The 20963-nt window shown below is 39.9% G+C and overlaps 1 protein-coding gene across 2 annotated transcripts in view; it reads right to left on the bottom strand.

Moving 5' to 3' along the window:
* Positions 1-20963, bottom strand: part of Rab27b (RAB27B, member RAS oncogene family) — a 145030-nt gene that overhangs the window by 46196 nt on the left and 77871 nt on the right. Inside the window, exon 1 of one of the 2 annotated variants that reach the window (XM_005074612.4) lies at positions 13324-13611. The exons of the other annotated variant lie outside the window; for it this stretch is intronic. The gene's annotated coding sequence lies outside the window, so the exon portion shown is untranslated. Of the gene's footprint in view, positions 1-13323; positions 13612-20963 lie in introns of those variants that run through there. 2 annotated transcript variants of the gene reach the window in all.

The raw sequence follows: 20963 nt of genomic DNA, 5'->3' as shown, positions 1-20963 counted from the left end.
GTCACATTTTCTCTCAAAGGAACATTACTGCTTTGCCAAACACAAAACAGTATTTCAGAACTGTATGATGGCTACTTTAAACAGGAAATCTATTGTCTCAAAACACCTAATTCTGAAAAATAAATATGCAATTGTCTTTGAAAACGTTTCTTTATAGTAGGAGAACTAACACACATTGGGGTTAACAGGACGCTTCAGTGCATAAAGGTATTTCTGTGTTATCTTGAGAACTGACAAAATTTCAAATAAGCCCTTATTAATTGTTCATCAGCATATATTCTCTGCAATTAACATTTCAGTTTTAGCCAATGATCCATCAACATTTCAAAGACCAGTTTAGCAAGCAGAAGGGAGGACTGGTCAGAGTGAACTCCAGACATGTACATTTTGCAAACGTTGTTGAGACAAGGGAAAGCCAGAGAATAGATCAAAGGCCAGGATCCAAGAGAACAGCCAGAGGGAGGCTTGGGGCCTAGGCCCCTAAATGTTTCCCTATTGGATAACTATCAGGAACTCTTCAGAACATAATTAAGAAAAGCTAACTGGAAAAATATTAATCTATTTCATAATTTATTTTTTCTTGTTTAAGTGATCATTTTATAACATCCTTACTGGGCTAGGATCTTGGAGGAATTTTATCTTCCCAAACATACCCCATCCTAAACGTAGACAATGTATCAGAGTATATGACCAGTCATCATGGTGTTAAGCTTTCTAAGTGAAATTATAATGTTTTGGCCCATTTTTAAATAAGCATAACAGTTTCTTTTGTGGGATTATCTTTCTAGTATGATGATGAAAAGACAATAAGGCTAGTATCAGCCCCTCTCTGGCCCCCACCATAATGTCCTTTTCACACTGATGCTAGCATAAAGATAAAAAGTAATTAAAAACAGGTAAAGAGACAAAATGAATGACAAATGTGATTGTAGTATCAGTGCACTCCTTCAGGATAAAGTGATATAGTTTCTCAGGGACCTAGTATATGAACAGGAATTCTAAATAAGAACTAATTGTCACATGAAATGAATATTCACTGGCTTTCACTAACCTGGACTTTTCTCTAGCACTAACCAAACATCAAGGGTCATTCATTCAATGAAATTTTTGCACTATTGACATTCTCAAATTACTGGTATTTTAACTCACAGTCATTGGTCATAGCTGAGGGCTAATCCAGTATCCTCTGCACAAAGTTAGGCCATAAAGAGGATATGCATGTATAAAACATAATTGCATAGCCTACCTTATTATGAACTTGATTATATTCCTACAGTTGTACCTTTTAAATCTCAGATTCCAACCTGATTAGTAGTGAACTCCTGCATAATATCCTTGGAATTGAAACAAGATTCAGGAAGTAAACTTATAAGTCTCAGGAAGTCCCCAAAACTTACCATATATGTAAGACTCCATCTTCCTCCCCAATATTACATGAGCAATAAATATTGGTGAGGAACTGCTTACAAATTGTTCAAATTTTCATCACTCATGCTAGGATGGATTTTTAGTAATACAGCTATTGCTGAGTTGTGCACTTGTTGTAAGTAATATCTTGCCAATATCCCTATAAACAGCTTCACTAAATTAATTGGTTCGCCAAGGTGGACTTGGAAATAATCTTACTTTGGTCGATTTTCACTTTCTCATCTGGGGTTAATACACATTTACTCAGTGTAACACAACAAACCATAGCACAGTTATAGAATGACTTTTCTTCTCATTCTATGGCTTTTGTCTTCCCTACCTTGTGTGCAGAGCATTAACCAAAGCCTATCCAAATGAATGAACAGCAGACTGATGACAGCCTATTGGGATAACTGGTCCAAGTTTGTGCTTTTGTAAAATAAAATAGTCTATACTTTGTTGTCGCACCTGCTGTGCGGCCTGCATCCGAGAATGTAGCAAGGTGGTCGGGATAGATGACACAGAGACCGGTCGGTTGTTTTAAGAAAACTTTATGCTTCCCAAGTCAGCTTAGGAGGAGACCCCAGTCTGCTTAGGAGAGAGAAGTCTCAGGAGAAGTCTCTCTAAGAAAAAGGAGCTTCCCTTTTTAAGGACTTCTGCCATTCATCTACATACCATTCTTTCCTCCTGGCTGGTGGTTTAATCTCCGGCCCCAGAATCGGGGAGACACCACAGGGAAACAGGAAGAGGCATCTAGCCATAGGGGGTGTGAAAGGCCTGGTATTTCAGTGAGCAAGCCCTTATCTGAGCCCTATCAAGAGCTTTAAAGCACTGAATTGTTTTCAGTAAACATTACACAGATGCCTGCTCCCAGGCCGAAGGGGAAGTGGGTTTCTGCTCAAGGTCTGGTGTCCCCACATTTTGTAATCTTAAAAAAGGAAGCATTGACTAACTCCAGTTCAGCCAAACTTGAATAAGTTTTGTAAAAGGAGCTTTTTGCATTCACATTACACTGCATGGTACTTTAAATTGTTAGAATCAAGTAGATTGAACTAAAGATGAGGCTGTGTCCAGTTTCCCAATAAACCAGTTTACTATGTTTTCTTTAATAATACTTTGACATTGATCTCCTAACTCTGCTGATATATGGCAGGTTCACACAGGGGAGGCTTAACTGCTCCCATTATTTTATTGATTGCTAGGTTCCATGCTGATTGTGCAGTGTGTTTAATACCACCCCAGTCTCTGGAGAATAAGGAGAGAAAACGGAAATGAAACATCGTCCTTGATATTCTTTTGCAAACAACCTCAAAGTAAATTATTTTTTCATGAGTTAGAAGTAGCCAACATCTACTCAGTGGAAAGGAGTTTACCACCACTAAAATAAAGAATGCGTCTAATTGAAAATCTAGAGTTGTAAGTTTGCCATGCCCTCAAACCTTTAATTGAGCATCAGCTCTATAGGGCAACACTCTATCTCGATAACTTCCAGAACTTCAATTACCAGGAGCCATTTACTATCATCTCCAGTCAGGTGATGGCTCTTGCTGATACAATAAGCTGTATCAACTGCAGATAAATTTGAAGGACAAGTCCTGCCATTTTTGGAAATGAATGTATAACTGCTCATTTTTTAAAAGAATGATATATTAATTTAAGATAGCTTGAACAAATGTTTTTGTCTGAAACTAGCAAACCTGGGGCAAGATTATCAATTGCAGTGTCCTTGCAAACCAAAACCAATGATTATTTAAATAGGCCTTTGATTCTTCAGAGTGAAGACAGGTAACTTCTGGTAGCAATGGGTATCTTATATTTTAGTCAATGTTTGATTTTTACCAGGAAACACAAGAAAAAGATTTCCATTTATTATAGTTACAGGTACTTGAAGATGTCCTGACAAAATGGTTATGATTAACAATTGCTTGAGAATATCTCTTTTAATTTTACTTTAGGCCCACAACTTTACAAAGCCTTGTTGGAAAAATAGTCTTAAACTGCATGCCATAAGATGAGGCTGTAAGTTATGTCAGTGTGTTTTATTGAGTGGCCTAGTAGTTTTACAAAGAAAATATCATAAAATCTGAGAATTTTAATAGTTATCAAACCCAGGCTTTCATTATGATGAAATAACACAAGAAACTACTTAGTACTACCCCACACTCTTTTTTTCACATGTTCATGTGGGGTGTGCATGCATGCCCAAGTCTGGATATGTGTTTGTGGTGTACGTGCACCTGTGCTTGCAGGTGTGGACACCTGTTTACTTGTAGAGACTAGAGGAAGACTTCATGTGTCCTTGCCTGTCATTCTCTGCCTTGTTCCTTTGAGGCAGGGTCCCTCATTGAATCTGGAATCCTATGTTTTTGGCTAGGTTGGTTCTGGGAATCTAACTCTAGCCTCATGCTCAGAGGACAAGTGATTTTATCCAATGAGCTATGTCCCCACCCTTTTAGTTATCCTTTCTAACAAACAGTGAGGCAAATATCGCTTTCCTGGTTTTATAAACTTCACTGTTTTGAAAAAGAATATTATTTGAAGATAGAGGAAATACATGTAGGAAAGCAGGACCAAATGAATTTTAAGAAGAAAGAAGAACCCAGAAGAGAATTTCCCATGATGAATCAATTAAGTTTGCTTTCAGGCTATTAATTAGATACATTAGACACTTTATCTTACTTGATAGTTCACAGCATTTTCTAACACGTTCATGTAGCAATGCCAGATGTCATTTTGTTCACCATAATGACTTTGTTGTTAAGGAGAGGCAACTGTTACCTCTTTGTAAGGCCTCAATTTTAATCCTCATTCTGTGTAAGGTGTCTGTTTGTCTAGGCTGGAGGCCTATAAATTGAATTGAACAGTGCACTGGCTTCTATTTCTAAAGGAAACAAAGAGTAACAAACTGAGGTCAAAAATCACTATCAGATTACTGTGAAACTTCCAAAGTACAGACAGCCAACATCCTTTTTACTATCACATGCCTGAGGTTGGTCATTTACTTTGTAACTGTGGGCATGCTTGGAGAGCCTGCTGTTGTTACTTATCAGTCTATCTCTTGCTTTAGTAGTTGACTGAGGTCAACCTTGAAAAACATTCACCAGTCTTGATAGAATGCACAGACTTCTTGGCCAGTTACTATAAGACAAAGCTAATGAGGAAAATTGAGAAAGTTAATTTGGACTAAAATTAATAATAATTTGGCATCAGTTATTATAGCATGATATTAATCAAGCCAAATGGACTTATTCAATCACTTTAGAAATCTCTGAAGATCCCAACTGAGCTATGACTTGTCCTATTTCACAAGGTGGCTGGAGACAGTACCATTGAACTGAGTCACACATCAGGGGATGGATGATGTTATACTCATAAACTAAGAGCTGCTGGAAGATTGGATATGTCTTTCTAGTTTGGCAACGATGATAAGCATACAGAATCATATATATTGTATTTCCCTGTGTCTACCAGAGCTTAAATGGCATTATTAACCAAAGCAGAGCACTGCTTATAAAAGTAAATAATAATCACCACTTTAATAGGGTGGCTCATTCTCCCCACAATTCAGGGACATCCTAAGAAATGATATGGATGTCAGTGACCATCTCTTATCATTATTTTTAATTTCTATCACTATGAATTCTCCCAAGAGACATATATCTTGATTGGTATTTTCCTGAGTAGATCCAGTTAGATGGCCATGGGCACCTCAAATGGAATCATGTCTGTTTCCCTTCCCAAGTTGTTTCACTCTCTACTTCCATATTTGAGTTTTCTGCACCATGCCCTATCCATCCACCGAATTCTTTACTAAAATCAAGGCAGCACATTCATCTGTGTACATTTCCCTCCCTTCTGTCACATTTCTTTTAGGGCCTACTTGTGTTAAGGCTTCCCAGATCTGACCCCTTCCCCAATTTGGTAAGCTGGGATTTTTATTTGCTTGCTTGTTTGTTTTGTCTCTTGTTTTTCGTGACAGTTTCTCTTTGTAGGCCCAGCTGTCCTGAAATATGCTCTGTAGAACAGGTTGGCCTTGAACTCACAGAGATCTGCCTGTCTCTGCTTAGGTAGTGCTGGGATTAAATGCATACACTGACACCGCCAAATGGCAGTCTAAACTGTGATCTTTTTGTTTGCATACCTAACCAAAATGTTCTTCACACTTCAAACCTCTCAGGCCTACCTTCCTTCCTGTTCCTCCAGCGCTGTCTTTTAAGAATGACTTTGCAGTTTACTGGGTTAAGGACATCTGTACTCGGAGTCTCACCAGATTCCACATTCTTCAAGAGCAAAGACATGACCTGTTCATCTTTGCAAGGAAAGTTGCAAAAGCAGTGCTGACTACACAGAAGGTACTTAATGTGTTGTCAACAAATTCAGGCGGACTAAAATCGTATTGGAAATTAAATTGCAATCATCATGTTTAAGGTGGTGAAAATTCAATGCTTGAAGCTGGGAGGCAGCTAGTAGACTCCATGTAGTAAATTACATAGATTAGAGCTAATCATGTCCCTCTGGGAACTACTTCCCTGGTCTCATACTCAGCTCTTCTTAGGAGATAAAGAAGACTCTGAAAGGGTGAATGCTTTAAGGAGTCATACTGAGGTATGCTCAGCTAGAAACACTGTGGAGAAGCAGACAGAACGCACTAGTGGAGTGAGAGTAAGTCGGTTGTCATCCTGTAGTCTTTCACAAAGAAACCATACTGGATTCAATAACACTGGAAACAAGCAGCTCAGGGCTTCTCAAGTCTGCAGAGAGGAGAACATCTACCGGCTGCTATGACTCTACCCATTGAAGGGCCAAACATCCTGGACAGGAAACCTTTCCCTGCACTCTTTATAATCTTAACAATGAATTCTTAACAGGTCTGTCAGTTCCCAACATTGACAGTGACAGACAGCATCCAAATTAAGGATAGCAGCAGGTGTTACTATTAAGTTATACTCTTGTGCCTGTGAGTGAATATTTACAGGGATTTTTTTCTGTGCTGTCCCTAATGTTCTAACATCCCAACGCTGGCCAGTAGCATTCAAGAGTATACTATATCTTACTATACCTAGGAAGATTAAGGCCAAACATAGAAGGGACAGGCCCAGCACTCCAGACTGGGAACAACAGTTTCCATTTAGTGAGCTTCAGTGTTCATCTTTAGTGTAGTCAAGACTTTACAAACTTAGCAAAAGGATGGTGTTGCTCCTGCATTTGTAGTCCTTAGAGGAAAACTTCAGAAAATTGGAAGTCTAAATCAGACCAAGGATGCACTCAAGTCAAGATGTAGCCGCTCTAGATATTAGAAAAGGTTTCTATTCTTTCTCAGCTCTAAGAGACACCCATTTTAGTGGGGCATGTTATGGGATACTTGAGCAAACTGTGTAAAGATGTGTCTCTGTTTTACCTCACTTGCCTAAGGCTCTTAATTGATTTATTAAAGAGCTGAACGGCTAATGGCTGGGCAGGAGAAGATAGGCGGACTTCCAAACAGATGTAGGAACTCTGGTTTTTAATCTGATGTGACATATTTTGTCAGCAGGACGTGGAGCAAGTCAGATGTACAAATGGAGGAGAGGTAACATCACATGGTAGAACATAGATTAATAGAAACAGGCTGATATAAGTTATAAGAGCTAGTGGGGAACAAAAATAAGCTAAAGACCAAACTTTCATGATTAATAATGTCTCCGTGTCATTATTTGGGGGCCTGGTAATCCAAAGAAAGTCCAACAAGAAAGATCTGCTACAGAGGCATGGTGGCACAGGCCTGTAATCCCCGTACTACGAGGCTAAATCAGAAGGATTAGAAGGATTAAGAGTTAGTTCAAGGCCAGCCTGAGTGAGCAGAGACCAAGGGGCTGTTAAGGAGAGTGGAGGACCAAATGTTTCATTCCTTCTTTGAAAAAAAGAAGTCTAATTTCATTCTATATTCGATGTATTTGGACATGGCCATAAATATTTATCTACAGCATGTTTTATTAATGAAAATAATATACTCCAAGTGGTGACTAAGTACTGAATCATTATTATAATAAGCTTCCTGAGCCCTTGCTTAAGTTAAAGTGGAGGAATATGATATGAGCCAAGTTTTCTTTTCCTGGGGTGCCCCTTCAGCCAATTTCAAGAGTTTTCCTTCTCTGACCATGTTAAAGCAACAAAAGATTGAGTTTGCCCAAATCACCATAACTGGAAATGAGTGTATATGCTACAGAGGGAGCCTAAAACAAAGACTTGTGTTTTAACTTCCTGAAATGATTTCCCTTTATCAAGTTTCTCTGTCTCTACTCCTCACAAGCTCTTCCCATGCTTTTTACCTTACCCATTATCTGTACCTTAAATGGGTAGAAACGGAAATGGAACTGGGGAAAGGAAAGGAAAGAGAGAAGGAAGTAAACATGAAGCAAGATATGTGGACTCCCAGGTCCAAGAGCTATATTGTAGGACATTCAAATAATCATAGCATCTTTTAATTTGCACAGGACGAAGTCAAGGTTTTGAGATGGACTGTCATGTCTTTTAGCTACACATAGTGTCTAGTGCTGGAAAAGTTGACTTAATGACTGAGTAAACTTAACTGATCTCTATATATCACCAAGGCATGCACTTATATCTGCCTCCAAAGAAACAGCTTTACCTACTACCTAAAATGGTTTTGTGTATTTGAATAGTAAACCATAGCATAAGACACTACCAATCTAATTCACTTCCATCTGTTCTGTTTCTCACAACTAAAATTCCTGTGATTGCTTCTTAAAGTTTTTGTCTAGGCTACCTATCAACTATTCCACATGCTGTGTTCTCAGATATGTACAGCCACGCTTTGGCTTATAGCTGTAAGCTATTTGATTACATTTAATATAATTTCCCAGTGGAGCTACAACACCCAGGTAAATAATTCTTTTGTGTTGCCCTTCTTGGTCTTACCCATCCCAGTAATGAGTTCCCAGGGGCCATGCCAAAGCTCACCCGTGCTCCTTTCTCCTCACACTTTCTATTCTCCACCCTCTTCTCTCAGATTCTTGAATGCATCATGCTCATTCCAGATGGTTTTGCTCTGCCTAATTGGTTCTTCTTCAGTACTTTCCCTGACCAGCACCAGATATCCTTCAGGCTTCAGCTGACTTTTGGTGTCAACACAGAAATTTCCTTCACTCCCACCATTATTTTTTTTCATTTAAAGAAATTCCTTGTGCTCATGATGAATGTTAGCAGCTTTTTCTTCTTTTTTAGTCCAATTTTTCCATTTTTAATACTACTGTCTTTCATTCAGAATGCAAACCCTATGCCAGACACTTTGGTACATAGAATGGGAGGTCAGTGTGGGCAAAATGGAAATGGGAAAGGAGGCCAGGGATGAAACTCAGTATTAGATCAAGCATGCTGGAGGCCCCAGGTTAAGTCTCCAGCATCAGGCTGCACAGGGAAGTACAGAGGGATTAATTCTACTTTCTCACTTTCTCTCACATTGATTCGATGACATGAGACACTTCCTCATTCATTGCTTTGTTCTGAAAAAGCGTTTAAACTATTGATGGTACTTTAGCACTTACCCCAGGCCCAATCTTCCTCAAAGTATATTGAAAACTCACACAACAGCTTTGAAGGTATTTATTTGTTCCACAAACACATTTTAAAATTAATTTTATTAGAGTCTAAATGTATCCCCTAAGTTTTTCTGGTGCTCTCTAATTTCTATTTCTTTTGGGATTAGCTGAAATCTTAGGATTTTCTGAATATGTTGTTTGGGGAAGTCCATCTCTTGTTAAAATTTCCCATGTCTCCACACTGCCATGCACGATCAGATATTTCTCATCTGTGTCTTTATCTTTGTAACATCCAGCACCACTGGCCATTCTAGAAAAAAACTCCTGTCTTGTGTTCATGGTGACAGTGTCACCTGATAACTGTCCTATAACTTGATGCTTCCTGTTACAAGATCCCTCAATGCCAAATCAAACCATAGATCAGCTCTATGATCTAGATCTCAGTCTCTCCCTAGCTCTCTCCGGTTGATGTCTTGAAGACTTTGTGTTTAGCTGGGTGTTGGCTTATGACTCCCAGCTGTTGTAGATCTACAAAGAGAAAAGCCTAACTGGCTATTTCCATCCAGAGGCCTGAAAAATGCTTCAGATAGTTGATAACAGGGTCTTCATCTCTGTCTTAAATTTCCTTAACCATCTCTACAGTTATCATCTACTCAAGTTGTTCTTTATGCATTCTGATGCTTATTTTCAATCTTTCTGTCATATTTACCTGGTTTATTAGTAAGTCCAATCAGCTCCACTTTTAGATATTTTTTGAATGATCTGCTTTTATCAGAGACTACAGTTCTAATGTTCATCTAAGCTGTTGCCATCTCTGGTCAATTAGAGTACCCTTATCTCCTTTCTTCTATTGTGCTCAAATTTCAATCATTGTCTTCAAGGAAACCTGAGAGACAACTTTAAAAATCATCTTATTATATATACAATTCTTCCAAAACAAAGTCACAAGTTTTTGAAGAGATGAACATGGAAAACTATTTCAGCTTTATCAGTTCACGATGCATAGTTTTCTGCTGCTTCTACCAGGGACTGATTCAAAGGCCCCTAAGGATACTTGCATGATTAGAAGCATCAACCTTTATATACAATTATATACAGTTACACAGTATTTGTACACAACCGGCACAAGAACTACATATTTTAAAGCTATACCTCAAGTTATCTCTGGAATAGTCATAATCAACGTAGTGTGAAGGATATGTAAATAGTTGTTACAGTAGATTGCTCAGGAAATCATGATGAGAAAGGCCATGTACATGCTCCATACAGATGCAATTTAGCTTCAAATATTTATTTATTCAAAGATAGTAGAACACATGACTATAGAAGTCACTCACAAAGAGAGACAACTGTAAATATACCATATGTATATCAACAAAATGTCTCTCCCTAAGGCTTCTCCTTAACTACCAGTGTCATTATTTTACCCATTACCATGCTTTCTTTAATAATATTAAGACCTGTAGGATTGTTAATTTGTTCCTGACTCTCTCTCCACCCTAGGTTGTAATGTGTACATAGCAGTGTCCTGCCGTTTTAGCATCTTATATCCTTGGTGCTTAAAAGAATATTAATGGTTATAATGTACTAGACAACGATTTGTTGGAGAATGTTTCATAGGCTATTTGGTATAGCTTTGTCTCATTCCACCCAGAGTGAAAACCCAAAACCTCCTATTTATTAGCACCTTCAAAGCCCTCTTTGAACTGGCCCTTTTGGAGCCAGAGAACATCACCTAACAAATCCCAGCTCCCTAGTTGTTCAGTTTGCAATAGTCTCCAATGGTTCACTTCCTCACCTGTTCCAGATAGACACTGAAATAGCTTCTCAGTACCACTTGCCCTGGCACTTAATCTGCAGCCTGGCATGACTGTCCCCACCCTGACACTACTGAAACTTACAGGATAGCTCTCTTTTTTTCTGTAATCTATTTCTGCTTAGCACCTGTGAGTCATGTGTCATCGAAGTAACCTGTTCATCTTGTCAACTCTTAGTCCCCAGGGTTAGGGATGTCCGGGGATAAATAGTAAGAGCCACAAGGTTAGGGATGTCTTCTTTTTTGTTCATGTCTCTCTACAGATCCTGTAACAGCACTTGATGCTATTTAGAAAGATTTTTGACTACATGAACAACTAGATATATTGTTTTCTTTTCTCAAGATACTCCACAACTTAAAAATATTGAATTTATGAAATGATTGTTTTAATCATGCATTAACCAGAAATCTCTTACACACTAGTCCTTTGCTTATTTAAGGAGGGCTGGGGAAAGAAGGTCAACACTTGAGAGCCAGCAATAATGACTGAAATGGGCCTGCAACCAGCCAAGTATTTAGTGCTAAGAACAGGTCCATCTAGTTATGTTGTCATTTCCTGTATCTACAGAACATCCACTCCATGCCTTATACACCTAACCATGCAGAAAGCCAATCATTTGCTAGGCATCTCTACAAATAATTCATGGCAAACATCTGGTTTGCCCTGTCTCTTTTTATTGGAACTGTTCTGCATCTCAGCATTACAAGTAATTGCTTCAGAGCTGAACTGTTGGTTAACCAGCCTTGATGAATCAACACAAGAAACTGGACTCATCCTGAGATGAGTTTTAGATGAATAGCCTGTGTGCCTTCCATGCTGCGCTAGGTCAGTGTTTCTCAATCTGTGGATCACAACCCCTCTGGGGATCAAATGCTCTTTCACAGGGGTCCCCTAAGATCATCGAGAAACACAAATATCTATATTATGATTCACAACAGTAGCAAAATTACAGATATGAAGTATTAACAAAAATAATTTTATGGTTGGGGTCACTACAATATGAGGAACTGTATTAAAGGGTTGCAGCATTAGGAAGGTTGAAAACCACTGATCTAGGTTGAAAGCCAAACTCCAATTTTCTAAGAATGGGGGAAATCAGCAGATTCCAGTTGTGAACCACCTGGGACTTTGATATTCATGTTTCTATATCAATGAATGCCCAGCCTGAAACCAGGAGAGAGAAATAGTATAATGTGGTGTACCATGAGTTAAGAGGATCGCTTTCCCAGGGTTACCTTCCTTATCAGGTCAAACATGCCTGTTCTAGAAATGACCTATGGGTAGGGAGAGCTGTGGTTTGCTTGCATTTGACATATTCTTTTTATTGCCACTTGGCAAAGATGAGAACAGGCTTATCCAGTTTCATCCGAAATGTTTTGTTTTCATTCAAGAGCAATGATAGTAAGAGATCATGGGAGTTCATAGTTAGTCCTTAATCAGAGAGGTCTCCTTAATGTTAGAGTATCTGGCAACCTTACACCTTGTGTTGATCCCTAGAAGTTCCTGCTGGTAAGAACAGTGAGTAAGGAATTACCTTTAGAAACTCTGAAAACCTGCTATGGGAGCAGGCAGGGTAGTATCAGAAAAGCACTTCTCTCTGTTTTATAACTACAAATTGAACTTTGCAGTACTTAAAAAAAATCCATAAACTTATCTGCTTGCGATAATGCCGATGTCTGTCTTTGCTACTTTTTGGAAGTTACAACCATTAACCAGTACATTGTATGCACATGTAAGTATGAATACAACTAAATATTGAAAACTGTGAGTATTCACTTAAGCAGATTCAAATCAAAACCTACGTCTTTGCTAATAACCCTGAAACTATATGCAAACCATTTAAACGTGAGCCCCACAGTCTTAGTTTTAGATCGTGTCACAAAAAGCTGGCCAACGTATTACAGGTGTGCAGGCTTTGACCAAATATAGCTTTTTCCTAGGAGGGCCACCACTGCTTACACATCACCCAAGTCAATGATTTCCAGAGACTTGCTAAGAAAATGTTGCAGTGGGGGAAAATCTTGAATGTGGTTGTACAGGGGCCAGTGGCAGTAACACTCACTCCCTAGATGCAAAACTTTGATCAGAATTCAGAAGTAAGAGGGCAAACGCTGGAATGGGAGACAGAAAACACTCTTCACTTTCTGTGGATGATTCATCTTAAGGAAGTGCCAAGACAAGTCCTGTCTCTTGCCTGGCCAGTCTCCCTCGGTCCTTTCTCTCTCCATGCCACTCTTCTTGCTCATAAGAATCGCTTTTATTTTCATTTATTTTTTAAATACAGATGGTCATGTCTCTGTCCAGTGTTCTTGTCTGGGTTTGGTTTCTGTTCTAATCGGCTGAAGGATATAAGCACACACCAAAGCAAAGAGGGTAGGTAGACCGAGTTTAGTGGGGCCATCTGAGCAGGAGCAGCCCCCAGGTCTGGCTCGCTAGGCAACAGATGGAAGGCTGCGAGCATGGGGCCTGAGCTCTCTGGGGTTCCCCTTCCCTGAAACCCCACGGGCACCCAGAGTGGGTGGGACCGAATTCCAGCTGACAGCCGGCCTTCCCCAACTCACCAGCCGGGAAAACAGCCTCAGTGAGGGCGCTGGTGTCAGATTTCAGGGCCGCTCCTGTCTTCCAGAGCTCCGGGACCCACCAGCAGCCACTGCTCACCAGCAGCCTCACAGCGCCACTGTCATGGGCACGGCTCCCTGCGTCTGCAACCTGTGGCTCGCGATCTGTGCAACGCTAGGCGGTCCCCAACCTCTGCCTATCCGGAATGCGAGTGGCAGGGCTGGTAGCACCACTCGGGAGTCCGCCTAGGCGGCTGGGATCAGGAAGGTTTGTGTGAGAAGAAGGCGTGTCTCTGAGTCCTAACGCGGATGTGCCTGGCTCACCTCGGGCCAATCTGTCTGGTGACTCAACCGCTGCAATAAGAAGCACACTTGGCTGTTGTGGGATTCTTCACGTTTTGGGGGTGCATGTCCTGGCGACTAGCTCGTTTTCATTGACTTGTTTTTTCTGGCTTTGTGCTGACACCTTTCAAAGAGCCTGGGGCGGTGTGGGGAGACCAGTTTTCATACACATCTTGCCTCCACCCAGGGGCAGGGGACTGGGGTGGGGTGCAGCCATCTAGAGCAAGGGCTTCCAGATCGATGGCAAAGAAAAGCATGGGATCAGATGGGATTGTAAGGAAACCACATTTCTAAAGTTAGGGCACCTACATAAGAATGCATAATCAGTCCACATCACGGGATACTTCCTTCTTAAAGCCATTTGGGGGCTAATGGATTACTGCTAAATAAAATAATAAACACAGTCCCTAAAATAGTATTTATTAAGTTCACAGTATGTGGCAAGTCCTATACTAGATAAACGCTTTGTATTTTCCCATTAAGTGAAGATCCTGTGTAGCCTTTGGGCATTTCATTTTCAACATACTTTGACATCCCGAAATACAGACTCGTGGTCAAGGTAAGAATACACGATTGAATACATCTAATAGCATTTGATTATTCTTTAACAAAGGAAATAGTTCCAAACCTGTTGCTTGTACTCATGTTAGAGTTAGGAAGACAATGGCTTAAGCTTTAATTGCTTAACTCATCCCTGACCCTAAGCTTCAGAGTTTAAAGAACTGCTAAGATCTTCTAGGGAGCATTTCTTGTAGAATTCCCAAACCACAGCCCAAGCACAAAGATCCTCGAAGATAAAAATAACAGATCCAGTCAGGGCTACAAAGTGAGTTCCCAGTCAGCTTAGGCTGCATGTGAGACTTGTCTCAAAAAGAAAGAGAAAAATGGGGAGCGGGGGGAATGGGATTTGTACATTCTTATGAGTCCGTAGTCTAGAACAATGCCCAGCACTTCATCTTATAGAACTGTTGGCTACACTTACTGTTTTAGTAGCACTTAATCTACCCTATCCTCCCAAAGTACTAATTTGCAAAACTTAAAAAAAATATTTATTTTATTTTATGTATAAGTATTATGCCTGTATGTATGTATGTATGTATGTATGTATGTATGTATGTGCACCATATGCATGTACATGCCTGTTCCTCCAGAGGGTTAGAAGAGGACATCAGCTCCTCTGGAACTGGAGTCACTGATGGTTGTGAGGCACTATGTAGTTGGTGGGGGATGTCTTTCTCTATATGTGTTTCTCTTGTTGGTTGATGAATAAAACACTGTTTGGCCAATAAAGGCAGAAAACTAGGCGGAACTCCCAGATGAGGAGAATTCTGGGAGAGGCAGGCAGAGAGGGCATGCAAAGAGACATCATGTAGAGACTGGAAGATAAGATGCACCAGGCATTCTCTGGTAAGCCAAGGCCATGTAGAAATCCATAGATAAGAAGTTACAGGTTGATATTTAAGACAGAGCTAGCCAATAAGAAGCCCTAGTCATCAGTCAACAATTGTATGATTAATATAGCATCTGTGTGTTCATTTGGGGCAGGACAAGCAGCACCACCAACAGGTGCTGGGAACCAAAGCCTGACCAGGTCCTCAGAAAAAGTGACAAGTGCTCTTAAAAACTGAGCAATTTTCTCCAGCTCCAATATCACTTGACTCACTGTTTTGGCTCTTCTAACAGAAAAAAAAATGTGTGAAGGTGATGATTTTAAAGGCCGGAGGTATATGTGGCACAAATTAAACAGATAAAATTTCTGTCTCATTCTGCAAAGTAGCTCTGATGTATATAGAGATATCATTGTAATTGAGAAACTTCTAGGTAAAATGGCAAGTTCATCACCTGTATTTCTTCTTCCTCAAACTCCTTGAAAACCAAAAAAGTAAATCAATTCTTAACTTTTAAAAATACTTTTAAATCACAAAAGGAAATAAAATAGACAAGAGACATCACCAGATAAAATAAATTGTGATGGATTCTTTTAAAGATGTTCAACCAGTTGTAGGCAGGTATCGACTTAGAGAAACAGTTTATACAGTGCCTGTGTTGCAGAGTTAAGGACATGGGTTTATCAGGTATTCTGCCCCCCCCCAAAGCCCAGCAGACTGAGATTTTAAAGGCAGAAATACTGGTACAGACTGGTGACAAGTGGTGGAGTATTGGGCTCGGTTAGGGACACATACACAGAATGGTTGGACCTGAAGTTCCTCCCCACTGCTATATATGCAACCAAGTTCCTTCATCTGCTTCTTCCAGCCTCCAGTCTTCCATAGAATGAAAGTAAGGTCATGGGAGGCTTACCAGAAGCTGAACGCAGGCCCTTTGACTCTGCTTCTAGCAAGAGTTAACAGCAAAGAAATTAATTCTCAGTGAAGGAGAACAAAAGCTACATAAAATGTTGAAGAAGAAAATGTGACCCAAAACAATCCTAGAAAGTTCTAGAAGATGAGTTCTTCTTGTGCAGAAAGGGATGGAGAAGTGAATGGAAGGAAATAATGCTTTAAGAATTCCACAAATAAAGACTATGGACATGTGAGATTGAAGGTTCTCTTTATATTTACTCATTAATTGTATACACATCATTCTGAAATAATAGTAACCCACAAACATTTAAAATGTGCTTTGGAGCCATAGGCAAATCATTTACATAGAAAAAAAACTGTGCTGAATTTCCCAAGAATGGTAACAAATGTAGATGTTTCTTTGAATGCCTCATATATTAAAAAATAAGTTTATTTTGAATCTAGAATTGCACGTCCAAATTAAATGTTAGCCATGTGAATGATGGCATTTTCAAGTTTCATTCTTCCATGCACTATTTGAAAAACAGCTTCCCTGAAACAAGCTGATAAACCAAGAACAGGAAGAGCAAAACTCAGAAAACTGAAGTCCAATATGAGAGAGAAATAAGAGTTCCTTGGAAGAGTTCTCATGAAGCAGGTCAGGGGCAAGCAGGAGGAAGGCTGAAGTAGGTCTATCTCCAATGACAATAAAGAAGATGTTAGCATTGGTGCCTGCACACCAGGAAATTATCCACTGTGCTCACCAGATCCCTTCCATTCTCCAGAGCATCCCTCTGGATTTCTCGCTGATCTCCCTGCATGTTGGGGAGCATTCAATTGAGTGTTAGCCAAGGGTATGTGGCAGAAATGACAGACATCACCGCTAAGCCACAACCCCTTGCCTCCTACACCTTGACAGGGTTTCTCTGTGTTACCCTGGCTGTTCTAGAACTCACTGTGTAGATCAGACTGGTCTTGAACTCAGAGATCTGCCTGCCTCTGCCTCCCAAGTGCTGTGATTAAAGTCATGCACCACTACCACCTGACAACAATCAAGCTACTGAAGGAAGAAAGTTATGACCCAGAAAGGTTTTAGCCAAAGAAATCCCAGCTGTTACTACCGAACTATGACATGAGCAGGAAGTAAAAGTGTAAAATGAGAGTAAGATTTTGAGGTTGTTACAGCAATTAGACTGCTCTGACTGTCACAATTTAAAAGAAACATTTGAAGGTAATTTTGAGTAATTTAGTGTGTGTACAAAGTACTACATAACATTAAAAGCACTTAACAAACTCCAGGAAAAACAAAATGTTGTATAGGAAAGGGAATACATGATAGAATGCTGCTTTATTCTGGCATGAATATAATTGGTATGATAAAATTCACAAGGGAAATAAGCAAACTGCAATAACACTGTACATGGGAGGTGTGGAGAGGGAGACTGGGAATGTGTATGTGCAAGAAAGCTAACTGCATCCTCAATTATGGTCACATAAAGTTAGTGAGTATTGTGTAAGATGGCTGAATAATAATTACTAGGCTAAGAAACCATTTAGAAAAATGAAAGAGCAACCCAAAAACATGAATTTACCATGGTGTTGAGTTCAGGACTTAAGGGAAGATCTGTGGCTTCTTTAACACCATTTTCTTCCTTTTCTATTTCATTATTTTAAAAGCTCTCTCTCTCTCTCTCTCTTTCTGTGTGTGTGTGTGTGTGTGTGTGTGTGTGTGTGTGTACATATGCACAGGTGCCAGCAGAGGCCTAAAGAGGGCATCTGAGCCCTCTGGAGCTTGAATTATAGGTTGGTGTGAGCCATCCTAAGTGGGATCAAAGGGGAAATCATATACCAGAAATGAAGCCCTGGTCCTCTGGAAGAACAGGAAGTGCTCTTAACTCCTGAGCCTGCTCTCCAGCCCCCTTAAAGATTTTTCTTTACCAGATTAATTTTAATGAATTTGTCCTTTGTCAATGTCATATACACATATAATGCTTTCTGGTCATGCTCTTCCCTCAATCCCCATTTACCCTCTTCCTGCTATCACCCCTCCATCTTGATCTCATTTTTATTTCTTCTTGTTTTATATTACCTTAATAAAAATAAAATTTAGAATACTAATCCTACCTCCACCTCCCTGGTGATGGGATCATGCACGTATGGTACAGTGTTTAGCTCAAGGATGGATGGATAGATAGGTAGGTAGATGGATAGATAGACAGATAGATAGTTAGATAGATAGATGATTTAAACAATAAATGTATTTGATTTCTTCTCTCTTGTCTTTTGTGGTATGAGCTACAGACTTTATGGTCAAGATATTGACTTTGAGTTTTCAACATTCTCTTCACAATTTTTTCTAAATAAATTCTACACTGGTGGACATCAAGGTTTCCAGTTAACTTCAATCCTGTAATGAACAACAGTGAAGGTAGGCTTTCCTGGGCAGACAGAAGGGTGTGGCTGCACCTTCTGCTGATTGCTAGTTCGTGTGGTTTCTTTTTAATCACAAATAAAAATCAGCTCCTCCTGAGCTGGAGGAAACTCCAGAGCATGACTAACCAGTCACAAGACTGGATTCCCAGGCCATGCTGGTTGTCCTACTCACTTCCAAGGATGTAACTTTAGGATATGTGTGTGCTTAGAACTTTAGACAGTAGGTTAGTCCAAATGTGAAGCACAAGAAACTCTTTAATTGTGTTTTCCACACTGGGCATGCAGTCGCCATTGTATCTGGACCATCCATGGGCTCTGACCTTCTGTAACTTCTAATCTCATTTTGCCTCATATACTTAGAATGTGAAATGAGGAAACCTAATTTGGAGTTTATTATAATTTATGTTGAATTCCTTTTTCCTATGTTAAAAGAGAATACCAAAAAGAGAGGGCTCAATTTCATGTATAATGTTTGCATGTAGTTTTAATGAGAAGTTACAGTACAAGTGGGCTCTGATATGGGCTCTGATATGTCTATGAAAAACTGCTTTAAGTTTAACCATGAGCACAATTACAATAGACATTGTTTAATCATTTCAATAACCATAGCAACATATTGTTAAATAGAAGAAAGTTGTATTTTAGAAAACTAAGTATATAGGAAAATGTAGGGCACATGAACCAGTCAAAGATAGCACTGAGGGGAAGTCAGATGGGTGAGTCCTGGGTTGTTTACAAAAAAAGGTGATTGGTTGCCTGGATCAAACCAGATGAGGTCACTACATGAACAGTATTCACTAGGTAAAGCATAGGGTGCCTAGCCATGTGATAGCTGACCTTTGAAACCATTGGCTGGCTATCCCACCATCCCCCAACTCCTATGTTTTTAACTTTAAAAAATGCTTGCTGTGGGGCAATAAACAGTTCCTGCTTGACTAGATTCCCTGCTGCATCTGATTGTCTCTGGGATTCTGGGAGGCTGTGGAACGAACGAGGCCAGTAGTGCACCTACCCTTCCTTGGACCCAGCTCAGCCTTCCTTGGTTGGGCTAAGACCCTGCAGGAAAACATTACTTATTTTTATGTCACTGTTCTAACTAGTTTTATGTCAACTTGAGACAAGTAAAAGTCATCTGAGAGTAAGTAACCTCAATTTAAAAAAAAAGTCCTCCATCAAATCAGGCTATAGGAAAGCCTGTAGGGCATTTTCTTAACTAGTGATTGATGTTGGAGGGTCCAGTCAATTGTGGGTGGTGTCATCCCTGGTCTAGTGACCCTGGGTTCTATTAGAAAGCAAGCTGAGCAAGCCAGTAAGCAGCAACTCCTCCATGGCCTCTACATCAGCTCCTGCTTCTAGGTCCCAGGCCTGCTTCAATTCCTGTCCTGATTTCCTTCAGTGATGGATGGTGTGTGGAAGTGGAAGATAAATAAACCCTCTCCTCCACAGCTTGCTTTTGTTAATGGTATTTCATCACGGCAATAGTAACAATGCCTAAAACAGTCACTATGACAATATTATGCATACAAATGAAACACAGTCCTCTAGCAGCTTATGTAATGACATGTTTGACAGTTCTGTGTGTGAGTGGTTACCTAGTCTGTATTTTGTTTTAGAAAATCTGATTATTATTAGTGGAGACATTAAGTGTTGGAAATACAGCTTTGTGAAAAGGAGTAAGAGTACTGCATATCAAACTCCAGAAAGCAGTAACCACGTAATGTCTATAGCAAGTAAACGGAATTCTTTCAATGTGCGCATTTTTGCAGTGACATTCAGAAAGGAGCCCTGAAACCCTCCCAGTATTTCTTATATGTAATGGCACAGTTAAGGTATTAGCAACTCCCTTTCCTACATTTAAATGAGAGAAGTAACCACAACAACTACGTCTCTTCCTGGATGCACAACGTTGTACCCTGGCATTAGTGGCAAAAGTGGGTTTGTAACAATCAGAAACAACACCCGTACTTGCACCCAGCCATTGTGCTCTCACTTGTCATCACCACTTGTAATCAACTTTCTCCAACTAATTGTGCATGTTTTCGTGCAGCCAAGCATGGTGGCATGGGGTGTGTGTGTGTGTGTGTGTGTGTGTGTGTGTGTGTGTGTGCACGTGCGTGTGCATGTATATATGTGTGTGTATATACATGTGTGTGTTTGCATGTCAACTTTTTTTTTATTTTTCCTTGAGACTACCATTGTCAAGATAAAATATTCCTTAAAATTTCTCTGGTTTAGAGAAATGAGCAGGCTGTTACTTCTTGTATTTTTCATACAAGACTTCTTGTGTTCAATGGGTTTGAGTTCACTCATAAGTGTCGTCGTGAAATTCTTCAGTGACTATTTAAAATTGTTCAGCACAACTGATCTCTGAGCATTTACATTAATCCTGGGCTCAGGACAGACATGGTACAGCATTCCTTCATAAAAACGATGTGATCAATAACACTGAAGCTTGGCTGTCCAGACCCGCAGGGCACAGTCAACCGGTGTTATCTCAGATGTGATCAATAACACTGAAGCTTGGCTGTCCAGACCCGCAGGGCATAGTCAACGGGTGTTATCTCAGGGGGAAGACAAATGGGGAAC

This window comes from Mesocricetus auratus, unplaced genomic scaffold (genome assembly GCF_017639785.1).
Source record: "Mesocricetus auratus isolate SY011 unplaced genomic scaffold, BCM_Maur_2.0 Super-Scaffold_6730, whole genome shotgun sequence".
Taxonomy (NCBI): Eukaryota; Metazoa; Chordata; class Mammalia; order Rodentia; family Cricetidae; genus Mesocricetus; species Mesocricetus auratus.
This window is presented reverse-complemented; position numbering and strand designations above follow the sequence as displayed.